We start from the raw sequence: 12,285 nt of genomic DNA, 5'->3' as shown, positions 1-12,285 counted from the left end.
TTTTAAATTTTTGACCCAAATCAGAAAAAAACGTAGACCCGCGGTATGTGATTCTGGTGAAAATTTTGACCATTCATGAAACCTTGTTTTTTCCATGAAAAATTACTCAAACAAGTGGGAATATGCATGGGCATGGTAAATTGGGCCAAATTTTGCTCAGAAATGTGACAAAAAGCACTTTTCAATTTTTGACCCAAATCAGAAAAAACGTAGACCCGCGGTATGTGATTCTGGTGAAAATTTTGACCATTCATGAAACCTTGTTTTTTCCATGAAAAATTACTCAAACAAGTGGGAAAATGCGTGGGCATGGTAAATTGGGCCAAATTTTGCTCAGAAATGTGACAAAAAGCACTTTTCAATTTTTGACCCAAATCAGACAAAAAAACGTAGACCCGCGGTATGTGATTCTGGTGAAAATTTTGACCATTCATGAAACCTTGTTTTTTCCATGAAAAATTACTCAAACAAGTGGGAATATGCATGGGCATGGTAAATTGGGCCAAATTTTGCTCAGAAATGTGACAAAAAGCACTTTTCAATTTTTGACCCAAATCAGAAAAAAACGTAGACCCGCGGTATGTGATTCTGGTGAAAATTTTGACCATTCATGAAACCTTGTTTTTTCCATGAAAAATTACTCAAACAAGTGGGAATATGCATGGGCATGGTAAATTGGGCCAAATTTTGCTCAGAAATGTGACAAAAAGCACTTTTCAATTTTTGACCCAAATCAGAAAAAAACGTAGACCCGCGGTATGTGATTCTGGTGAAAATTTTGACCATTCATGAAACCTTGTTTTTTCCATGAAAAATTACTCAAACAAGTGGGAATATGCATGGGCATGGTAAATTGGGCCAAATTTTGCTCAGAAATGTGACAAAAAGCACTTTTCAATTTTTGACCCAAATCAGAAAAAAAACGTAGACCCGCGGTATGAGATTCTGGTGAAAATTTTGACCATTCATGAAACCTTGTTTTTACCATGAAAAATTACTCAAACAAGTGGGAAAATGCATGGGCATGGTAAATTGGGCCAAATTTTGCTCAGAAATGTGACAAAAAGCACTTTTCAATTTTTGACCCAAATCAGAAAAAAACGTAGACCCGCGGTATGTGATTCTGGTGAAAATTTTGACCATTCCTGAAACCTTGTTTTTACCATGAAAAATTACTCAAACAAGTGGGAAAATGCATGGGCATGGTAAATTGGGCCAAATTTTGCTCAGAAATGTGACAAAGAGCACTTTTCAATTTTTGACCCAAATCAGAAAAAAACGTAGACCCGCGGTAAGTGATTCTGGTGAAAATTTCGACCATTCATGAAACCTTGTTTTTTCCATGAAAAATTACTCAAACAAGTGGGAATATGCATGGGCATGGTAAATTGGGCCAAATTTTGCTCAGAAATGTGACAAAAAGCACTTTTCAATTTTTGACCCAAATCAGAAAAAAACGTAGACCCGCGGTATGTGATTCTGGTGAAAATTTTGACCATTCATGAAACCTTGTTTTTACCATGAAAAATTACTCAAACAAGTGGGAAAATGCATGGGCATGGTAAATTGGGCCAAATTTTGCTCAGAAATGTGACAAAAAGCACTTTTCAATTTTTGACCCAAATCAGAAAAAAACGTAGACCCGCGGTATGTGATTCTGGTGAAAATTTTGACCATTCATGAAACCTTGTTTTTTCCATGAAAAATTACTCAAACAAGTGGGAAAATGCATGGGCATGGTAAATTGGGCCAAATTTTGCTCAGAAACGTGACAAAAAGCACTTTTCAATTTTTGACCCAAATCAGAAAAAAACGTAGACCCGCGGTCTGTGATTCTGGTGAAAATTTTGACCATTCATGAAACCTTGTTTTTTCCATGAAAAATTACTCAAACAAGTGGGAAAATGCATGGGCATGGTAAATTGGGCCAAATTTTGCTCAGAAATGTGACAAAAAGCACTTTTCAATTTTTGACCCAAATCAGAAAAAAACGTAGACCCGCGGTATATGATTCTGGTGAAAATTTTGACCATTCATGAAACCTTGTTTTTTCCATGAAAAATTACTCAAACAAGTGGGAATATGCATGGGCATGGTAAATTGGGCCAAATTTTGCTCAGAAATGTGACAAAAAGCACTTTTCAATTTTTGACCCAAATCAGAAAAAACGTAGACCCGCGGTATGTGATTCTGGTGAAAATTTTGACCATTCATGAAACCTTGTTTTTTCCATGAAAAATTACTCAAACAAGTGGGAAAATGCGTGGGCATGGTAAATTGGGCCAAATTTTGCTCAGAAATGTGACAAAAAGCACTTTTCAATTTTTGACCCAAATCAGACAAAAAAACGTAGACCCGCGGTATGTGATTCTGGTGAAAATTTTGACCATTCATGAAACCTTGTTTTTTCCATGAAAAATTACTCAAACAAGTGGGAATATGCATGGGCATGGTAAATTGGGCCAAATTTTGCTCACAAATGTGACAAAAAGCACTTTTCAATTTTTGACCCAAATCAGAAAAAAACGTAGACCCGCGGTATGTGATTCTGGTGAAAATTTTGACCATTCATGAAACCTTGTTTTTTCCATGAAAAATTACTCAAACAAGTGGGAATATGCATGGGCATGGTAAATTGGGCCAAATTTTGCTCAGAAATGTGACAAAAAGCACTTTTCAATTTTTGACCCAAATCAGAAAAAACGTAGACCCGCGGTATGTGATTCTGGTGAAAATTTTGACCATTCATGAAACCTTGTTTTTTCCATGAAACATTACTCAAACGAGTGGGAATATGCATGGGCATGGTAAATTGGGCCAAATTTTGCTCAGAAATGTGACAAAAAGCACTTTTCAATTTTTGACCCAAATCAGAAAAAAACGTAGACCCGCGGTATGTGATTCTGGTGAAAATTTTGACCATTCATGAAACCTTGTTTTTTCCATGAAAAATTACTCAAACAAGTGGGAATATGCATGGGCATGGTAAATTGGGCCAAATTTTGCTCAGAAATGTGACAAAAAGCACTTTTCAATTTTTGACCCAAATCAGAAAAAACGTAGACGAGCAGTATGTGATTCTGGTGAAAATTTTGACCATTCATGAAACCTTGTTTTTTCCATGAAAAATTACTCAAACAAGTGGGAAAATGCATGGGCATGGTAAATTGGGCCAAATTTTGCTCAGAAATGTGACAAAAAGCACTTTTCAATTTTTGACCCAAATCAGAAAAAAACGTAGACCCGCGGTATGTGGATCTGGTGAAAATTTTGACCATTCATGAAACCTTGTTTTTTCCAATAAAAAATTACTCAAACAAGTGGGAATATGCATGGGCATGGTAAATTGGGCCAAATTTTGCTCAGAAATGTGACAAAAAGCACTTTTCAATTTTTGACCCAAATCAGAAAAAAACGTAGACCCGCGGTCTGTGATTCTGGTGAAAATTTTGACCATTCATGAAACCTTGTTTTTTCCATGAAAAATTACTCAAACAAGTGGGAAAATGCATGGGCATGGTAAATTGGGCCAAATTTTGCTCAGAAATGTGACAAAAAGCACTTTTCAATTTTTGACCCAAATCAGAAAAAAACGTAGACCCGCGGTATATGATTCTGGTGAAAATTTTGACCATTCATGAAACCTTGTTTTTTCCATGAAAAATTACTCAAACAAGTGGGAATATGCATGGGCATGGTAAATTGGGCCAAATTTTGCTCAGAAATGTGACAAAAAGCACTTTTCAATTTTTGACCCAAATCAGAAAAAACGTAGACCCGCGGTATGTGATTCTGGTGAAAATTTTGACCATTCATGAAACCTTGTTTTTTCCATGAAAAATTACTCAAACAAGTGGGAAAAAGCGTGGGCATGGTAAATTGGGCCAAATTTTGCTCAGAAATGTGACAAAAAGCACTTTTCAATTTTTGACCCAAATCAGACAAAAAAACATAGACCCGCGGTATGTGATTCTGGTGAAAATTTTGACCATTCATGAAACCTTGTTTTTTCCATGAAAAATTACTCAAACAAGTGGGAATATGCATGGGCATGGTAAATTGGGCCAAATTTTGCTCAGAAATGTGACAAAAAGCACTTTTCAATTTTTGACCCAAATCAGAAAAAACGTAGACCCGCGGTATGTGATTCTGGTGAAAATTTTGACCATTCATGAAACCTTGTTTTTTCCATGAAAAATTACTCAAACGAGTGGGAATATGCATGGGCATGGTAAATTGGGCCAAATTTTGCTCACAAATGTGACAAAAAGCACTTTTCAATTTTTGACCCAAATCAGAAAAAAACGTAGACCCGCGGTATGTGATTCTGGTGAAAATTTTGACCATTCATGAAACCTTGTTTTTTCCATGAAAAATTACTCAAACAAGTGGGAATATGCATGGGCATGGTAAATTGGGCCAAATTTTGCTCAGAAATGTGACAAAAAGCACTTTTCAATTTTTGACCCAAATCAGAAAAAACGTAGACGAGCGGTATGTGATTCTGGTGAAAATTTTGACCATTCATGAAACCTTGTTTTTTCCATGAAAAATTACTCAAACAAGTGGGAAAATGCATGGGCATGGTAAATTGGGCCAAATTTTGCTCAGAAATGTGACAAAAAGCACTTTTCAATTTTTGACCCAAATCAGACAAAAAAACGTAGACCCGCGGTATGTGATTCTGGTGAAAATTTTGACCATTCATGAAACCTTGTTTTTTCCATGAAAAATTACTCAAACAAGTGGGAATATGCATGGGCATGGTAAATTGGGCCAAATTTTGCTCAGAAATGTGACAAAAAGCACTTTTCAATTTTTGACCCAAATCAGAAAAAAACGTAGACCCGCGGTATGTGATTCTGGTGAAAATTTTGACCATTCATGAAACCTTGTTTTTTCCATGAAAAATTACTCAAACAAGTGGGAATATGCATGGGCATGGTAAATTGGGCCAAATTTTGCTCAGAAATGTGACAAAAAGCACTTTTCAATTTTTGACCCAAATCAGAAAAAAACGTAGACCCGCGGTATGTGATTCTGGTGAAAATTTTGACCATTCATGAAACCTTGTTTTTTCCATGAAAAATTACTCAAACGAGTGGGAAAATGCATGGGCATGGTAAATTGGGCCAAATTTTGCTCAGAAATGTGACAAAAAGCACTTTTCAATTTTTGACCCAAATCAGAAAAAAACGTAGACCCGCGGTATGTGATTCTGGTGAAAATTTTGACCATTCATGAAACCTTGTTTTTTCCATGAAAAATTACTCAAACAAGTGGGAATATGCATGGGCATGGTAAATTGGGCCAAATTTTGCTCAGAAATGTGACAAAAAGCACTTTTCAATTTTTGACCCAAATCAGAAAAAACGTAGACGAGCGGTATGTGATTCTGGTGAAAATTTTGACCATTCATGAAACCTTGTTTTTTCCATGAAAAATTACTCAAACAAGTGGGAAAATGCATGGGCATGGTAAATTGGGCCAAATTTTGCTCAGAAATGTGACAAAAAGCACTTTTCAATTTTTGACCCAAATCAGAAAAAAACGTAGACCCGCGGTATGTGATTCTGGTGAAAATTTTGACCATTCATGAAACCTTGTTTTTTCCATGAAAAATTACTCAAACAAGTGGGAATATGCATGGGCATGGTAAATTGGGCCAAATTTTGCTCAGAAATGTGACAAAAAGCACTTTTCAATTTTTGACCCACATCAGAAAAAACGTAGACCCGCGGTATGTGATTCTGGTGAAAATTTTGACCATTCATGAAACCTTGTTTTTTCCATGAAAAATTACTCAAACAAGTGGGAAAATGCGTGGGCATGGTAAATTGGGCCAAATTTTGCTCAGAAATGTGACAAAAAGCACTTTTCAATTTTTGACCCAAATCAGACAAAAAAACGTAGACCCGCGGTATGTGATTCTGGTGAAAATTTTGACCATTCATGAAACCTTGTTTTTTCCATGAAAAATTACTCAAACAAGTGGGAATATGCATGGGCATGGTAAATTGGGCCACATTTTGCTCAGAAATGTGACAAAAAGCACTTTTCAATTTTTGACCCAAATCAGAAAAAAACGTAGACCCGCGGTATGTGATTCTGGTGAAAATTTTGACCATTCATGAAACCTTGTTTTTTCCATGAAAAATTACTCAAACAAGTGGGAATATGCATGGGCATGGTAAATTGGGCCAAATTTTGCTCAGAAATGTGACAAAAAGCACTTTTCAATTTTTGACCCAAATCAGAAAAAAACGTAGACCCGCGGTATGTGATTCTGGTGAAAATTTTGACCATTCATGAAACCTTGTTTTTTCCATGAAAAATTACTCAAACAAGTGGGAATATGCATGGGCATGGTAAATTGGGCCAAATTTTGCTCAGAAATGTGACAAAAAGCACTTTTCAATTTTTGACCCAAATCAGAAAAAACGTAGACCCGCGGTATGTGATTCTGGTGAAAATTTTGACCATTCATGAAACCTTGTTTTTTCCATGAAAAATTACTCAAACGAGTGGGAATATGCATGGGCATGGTAAATTGGGCCAAATTTTGCTCAGAAATGTGACAAAAAGCACTTTTCAATTTTTGACCCAAATCAGAAAAAAACGTAGACCCGCGGTATGTGATTCTGGTGAAAATTTTGACCATTCATGAAACCTTGTTTTTTCCATGAAAAATTACTCAAACAAGTGGGAATATGCATGGGCATGGTAAATTGGGCCAAATTTTGCTCAGAAATGTGACAAAAAGCACTTTTCAATTTTTGACCCAAATCAGAAAAAACGTAGACGAGCGGTATGTGATTCTGGTGAAAATTTTGACCATTCATGAAACCTTGTTTTTTCCATGAAAAATTACTCAAACGAGTGGGAATATACATGGGCATGGTAAATTGGGCCAAATTTTGCTCAGAAATGTGACAAAAAGCACTTTTCAATTTTTGACCCAAATCAGAAAAAAACGTAGACCCGTGGTATGTGATTCTGGTGAAAATTTTGACCATTCATGAAACCTTGTTTTTTCCATGAAAAATTACTCAAACAAGTGGGAATATGCATGGGCATGGTAAATTGGGCCAAATTTTGCTCAGAAAGGTGACAAAAAGCACTTTTCAATTTTTGACCCAAATCAGAAAAAAAACGTAGACCCGCGGTATGAGATTCTGGTGAAAATTTTGACCATTCATGAAACCTTGTTTTTACCATGAAAAATTACTCAAACAAGTGGGAAAATGCATGGGCATGGTAAATTGGGCCAAATTTTGCTCAGAAATGTGACAAAAAGCACTTTTAATTTTCTGACCCAAATCAGAAAGAAACGTAGACCCGCGGTATGTGATTCTGGTGAAAATTTTGACCATTCCTGAAACCTTGTTTTTACCATGAAAAATTACTCAAACAAGTGGGAAAATGCATGGGCATGGTAAATTGGGCCAAATTTTGCTCAGAAATGTGACAAAGAGCACTTTTCAATTTTTGACCCAAATCAGAAAAAAACGTAGACCCGCGGTAAGTGATTCTGGTGAAAATTTTGACCATTCATGAAACCTTGTTTTTTCCATGAAAAATTACTCAAACAAGTGGGAATATGCATGGGCATGGTAAATTGGGCCAAATTTTGCTCAGAAATGTGACAAAAAGCACTTTTCAATTTTTGACCCAAATCAGAAAAAACGTAGACCCGCGGTATGTGATTCTGGTGAAAATTTTGACCATTCATGAAACCTTGTTTTTTCCATGAAAAATTACTCAAACGAGTGGGAATATGCATGGGCATGGTAAATTGGGCCAAATTTTGCTCAGAAATGTGACAAAAATCACTTTTCAATTTTTGACCCAAATCAGAAAAAAACGTAGACCCGCGGTATGTGATTCTGGTGAAAATTTTGACCATTCATGAAACCTTGTTTTTTCCATGAAAAATTACTCAAACAAGTGGGAATATGCATGGGCATGGTAAATTGGGCCAAATTTTGCTCAGAAATGTGACAAAAAGCACTTTTCAATTTTTGACCCAAATCAGAAAAAAATGTAGACCCGCGGTATGTGATTCTGGTGAAAATTTTGACCATTCATGAAACCTTGTTTTTTCCATGAAAAATTACTCAAACAAGTGGGAATATGCATGGGCATGGTAAATTGGGCCAAATTTTGCTCAGAAATGTGACAAAAAGCACTTTTCAATCTTTGACCCAAATCAGAAAAAAACGTAGACCCGCGGTATGTGATTCTGGTGAAAATTTTGACCATTCATGAAACCTTGTTTTTTCCATGAAAAATTACTCAAACGAGTGGGAATATGCATGGGCATGGTAAATTGGGCCAAATTTTGCTCAGAAATGTGACAAAAAGCACTTTTCAATTTTTGACCCAAATCAGAAAAAACGTAGACCCGCGGTATGTGATTCTGGTGAAAATGTTGACCATTCATGAAACCTTGTTTTTTCCATGAAAAATTACTCAAACGAGTGGGAATATGCATGGGCATGGTAAATTGGGCCAAATTTTGCTCAGAAATGTGACAAAAATCACTTTTCAATTTTTGACCCAAATCAGAAAAAAACGTAGACCCGCGGTATGTGATTCTGGTGAAAATTTTGACCATTCATGAAACCTTGTTTTTTCCATGAAAAATTACTCAAACAAGTGGGAATATGCATGGGCATGGTAAATTGGGCCAAATTTTGCTCAGAAATGTGACAAAAAGCACTTTTCAATTTTTGACCCAAATCAGAAAAAAATGTAGACCCGCGGTATGTGATTCTGGTGAAAATTTTGACCATTCATGAAACCTTGTTTTTTCCATGAAAAATTACTCAAACAAGTGGGAATATGCATGGGCATGGTAAATTGGGCCAAATTTTGCTCAGAAATGTGACAAAAAGCACTTTTCAATCTTTGACCCAAATCAGAAAAAAACGTAGACCCGCGGTATGTGATTCTGGTGAAAATTTTGACCATTCATGAAACCTTGTTTTTTCCATGAAAAATTACTCAAACGAGTGGGAATATGCATGGGCATGGTAAATTGGGCCAAATTTTGCTCAGAAATGTGACAAAAAGCACTTTTCAATTTTTGACCCAAATCAGAAAAAAACGTAGACCCGCGGTATGTGATTCTGGTGAAAATTTTGACCATTCATGAAACCTTGTTTTTTCCATGAAAAATTACTCAAACAAGTGGGAATATGCATGGGCATGGTAAATTGGGCCAAATTTTGCTCAGAAATGTGACAAAAAGCACTTTTCAATTTTTGACCCAAATCAGAAAAAACGTAGACCAGCGGTATGTGATTCTGGTGAAAATTTTGACCATTCATGAAACCTTGTTTTTACCATGAAAAATTACTCAAACAAGTGGGAAAATGCATGGGCATGGTAAATTGGGCCAAATTTTGCCCAGAAATGTGACAAAAAGCACTTTTCAATTTTTGACCCAAATCAGAAAAAAACGTAGACCCGCGGTATGTGATTCTGGTGAAAATTTTGACCATTCATGAAACCTTGTTTTTACCATGAAAAATTACTCAAACAAGTGGGAAAATGCATGGGCATGGTAAATTGGGCCAAATTTTGCTCAGAAATGTGACAAAAAGCACTTTTCAATTTTTGACCCAAATCAGAAAAAAACGTAGACCCGCGGTATGTGATTCTGGTGAAAATTTTGACCATTCATGAAACCTTGTTTTTTCCATGAAAAATTACTCAAACAAGTGGGAATATGCATGGGCATGGTAAATTGGGCCAAATTTTGCTCAGAAATGTGACAAAAAGCACTTTTCAATTTTTGACCCAAATCAGAAAAAACGTAGACCCGCGGTATGTGATTCTGGTGAAAATTTTGACCATTCATGAAACCTTGTTTTTTCCATGAAAAATTACTCAAACAAGTGGGAATATGCATGGGCATGGTAAATTGGGCCAAATTTTGCTCAGAAATGTGACAAAAAGCACTTTTCAATTTTTGACCCAAATCAGAAAAAACGTAGACCCGCGGTATGTGATTCTGGTGAAAATTTTGACCATTCATGAAACCTTGTTTTTTCCATGAAAAATTACTCAAACGAGTGGGAATATGCATGGGCATGGTAAATTGGGCCAAATTTTGCTCAGAAATGTGACAAAAAGCACTTTTCAATTTTTGACCCAAATCAGAAAAAAACGTAGACCCGCGGTATGTGATTCTGGTGAAAATTTTGACCATTCATGAAACCTTGTTTTTTCCATGAAAAATTACTCAAACAAGTGGGAATATGCATGGGCATGGTAAATTGGGCCAAATTTTGCTCAGAAATGTGACAAAAAGCACTTTTCAATTTTTGACCCAAATCAGAAAAAACGTAGACCAGCGGTATGTGATTCTGGTGAAAATTTTGACCATTCATGAAACCTTGTTTTTACCATGAAAAATTACTCAAACAAGTGGGAAAATGCATGGGCATGGTAAATTGGGCCAAATTTTGCCCAGAAATGTGACAAAAAGCACTTTTCAATTTTTGACCCAAATCAGAAAAAAACGTAGACCCGCGGTATGTGATTCTGGTGAAAATTTTGACCATTCATGAAACCTTGTTTTTACCATGAAAAATTACTCAAACAAGTGGGAAAATGCATGGGCATGGTAAATTGGGCCAAATTTTGCTCAGAAATGTGACAAAAAGCACTTTTCAATTTTTGACCCAAATCAGAAAAAAACGTAGACCCGCGGTATGTGATTCTGGTGAAAATTTTGACCATTCATGAAACCTTGTTTTTTCCATGAAAAATTACTCAAACAAGTGGGAATATGCATGGGCATGGTAAATTGGGCCAAATTTTGCTCAGAAATGTGACAAAAAGCACTTTTCAATTTTTGACCCAAATCAGAAAAAACGTAGACCCGCGGTATGTGATTCTGGTGAAAATTTTGACCATTCATGAAACCTTGTTTTTTCCATGAAAAATTACTCAAACGAGTGGGAATATGCATGGGCATGGTAAATTGGGCCAAATTTTGCTCAGAAATGTGACAAAAAGCACTTTTCAATTTTTGACCCAAATCAGAAAAAAACGTAGACCCGCGGAATGTGATTCTGGTGAAAATTTTGACCATTCATGAAACCTTGTTTTTTCCATGAAAAATTACTCAAACAAGTGGGAATATGCATGGGCATTGTAAATTGGGCCAAATTTTGCTCAGAAATGTGACAAAAAGCACTTTTCAATTTTTGACCCAAATCAGAAAAAACGTAGACCAGCGGTATGTGATTCTGGTGAAAATTTTGACCATTCATGAAACCTTGTTTTTACCATGAAAAATTACTCAAACAAGTGGGAAAATGCATGGGCATGGTAAATTGGGCCAAATTTTGCCCAGAAATGTGACAAAAAGCACTTTTCAATTTTTGACCCAAATCAGAAAAAAACGTAGACCCGCGGTATGTGATTCTGGTGAAAATTTTGACCATTCATGAAACCTTGTTTTTACCATGAAAAATTACTCAAACAAGTGGGAAAATGCATGGGCATGGTAAATTGGGCCAAATTTTGCTCAGAAATGTGACAAAAAGCACTTTTCAATTTTTGACCCAAATCAGAAAAAAACGTAGACCCGCGGTATGTGATTCTGGTGAAAATTTTGACCATTCATGAAACCTAGTTTTTTCCATGAAAAATTACTCAAACAAGTGGGAATATGCATGGGCATGGTAAATTGGGCCAAATTTTGCTCAGAAATGTGACAAAAAGCACTTTTCAATTTTTGACCCAAATCAGAAAAAACGTAGACCCGCGGTATGTGATTCTGGTGAAAATTTTGACCATTCATGAAACCTTGTTTTTTCCATGAAAAATTACTCAAACAAGTGGGAATATGCATGGGCATGGTAAATTGGGCCAAATTTTGCTCAGAAATGTGACAAAAAGCACTTTTCAATTTTTGACCCAAATCAGAAAAAACGTAGACCCGCGGTATGTGATTCTGGTGAAAATTTTGACCATTCATGAAACCTTGTTTTTTCCATGAAAAATTACTCAAACGAGTGGGAATATGCATGGGCATGGTAAATTGGGCCAAATTTTGCTCAGAAATGTGACAAAAAGCACTTTTCAATTTTTGACCCAAATCAGAAAAAAACGTAGACCCGCGGTATGTGATTCTGGTGAAAATTTTGACCATTCATGAAACCTTGTTTTTTCCATGAAAAATTACTCAAACAAGTGGGAATATGCATGGGCATGGTAAATTGGGCCAAATTTTGCTCAGAAATGTGACAAAAAGCACTTTTCAATTTT

Source organism: Astyanax mexicanus, chromosome 7 (assembly GCF_023375975.1).
Source record: "Astyanax mexicanus isolate ESR-SI-001 chromosome 7, AstMex3_surface, whole genome shotgun sequence".
Lineage (NCBI taxonomy): Eukaryota > Metazoa > Chordata > Actinopteri > Characiformes > Acestrorhamphidae > Astyanax > Astyanax mexicanus.
This window is presented reverse-complemented; position numbering follows the sequence as displayed.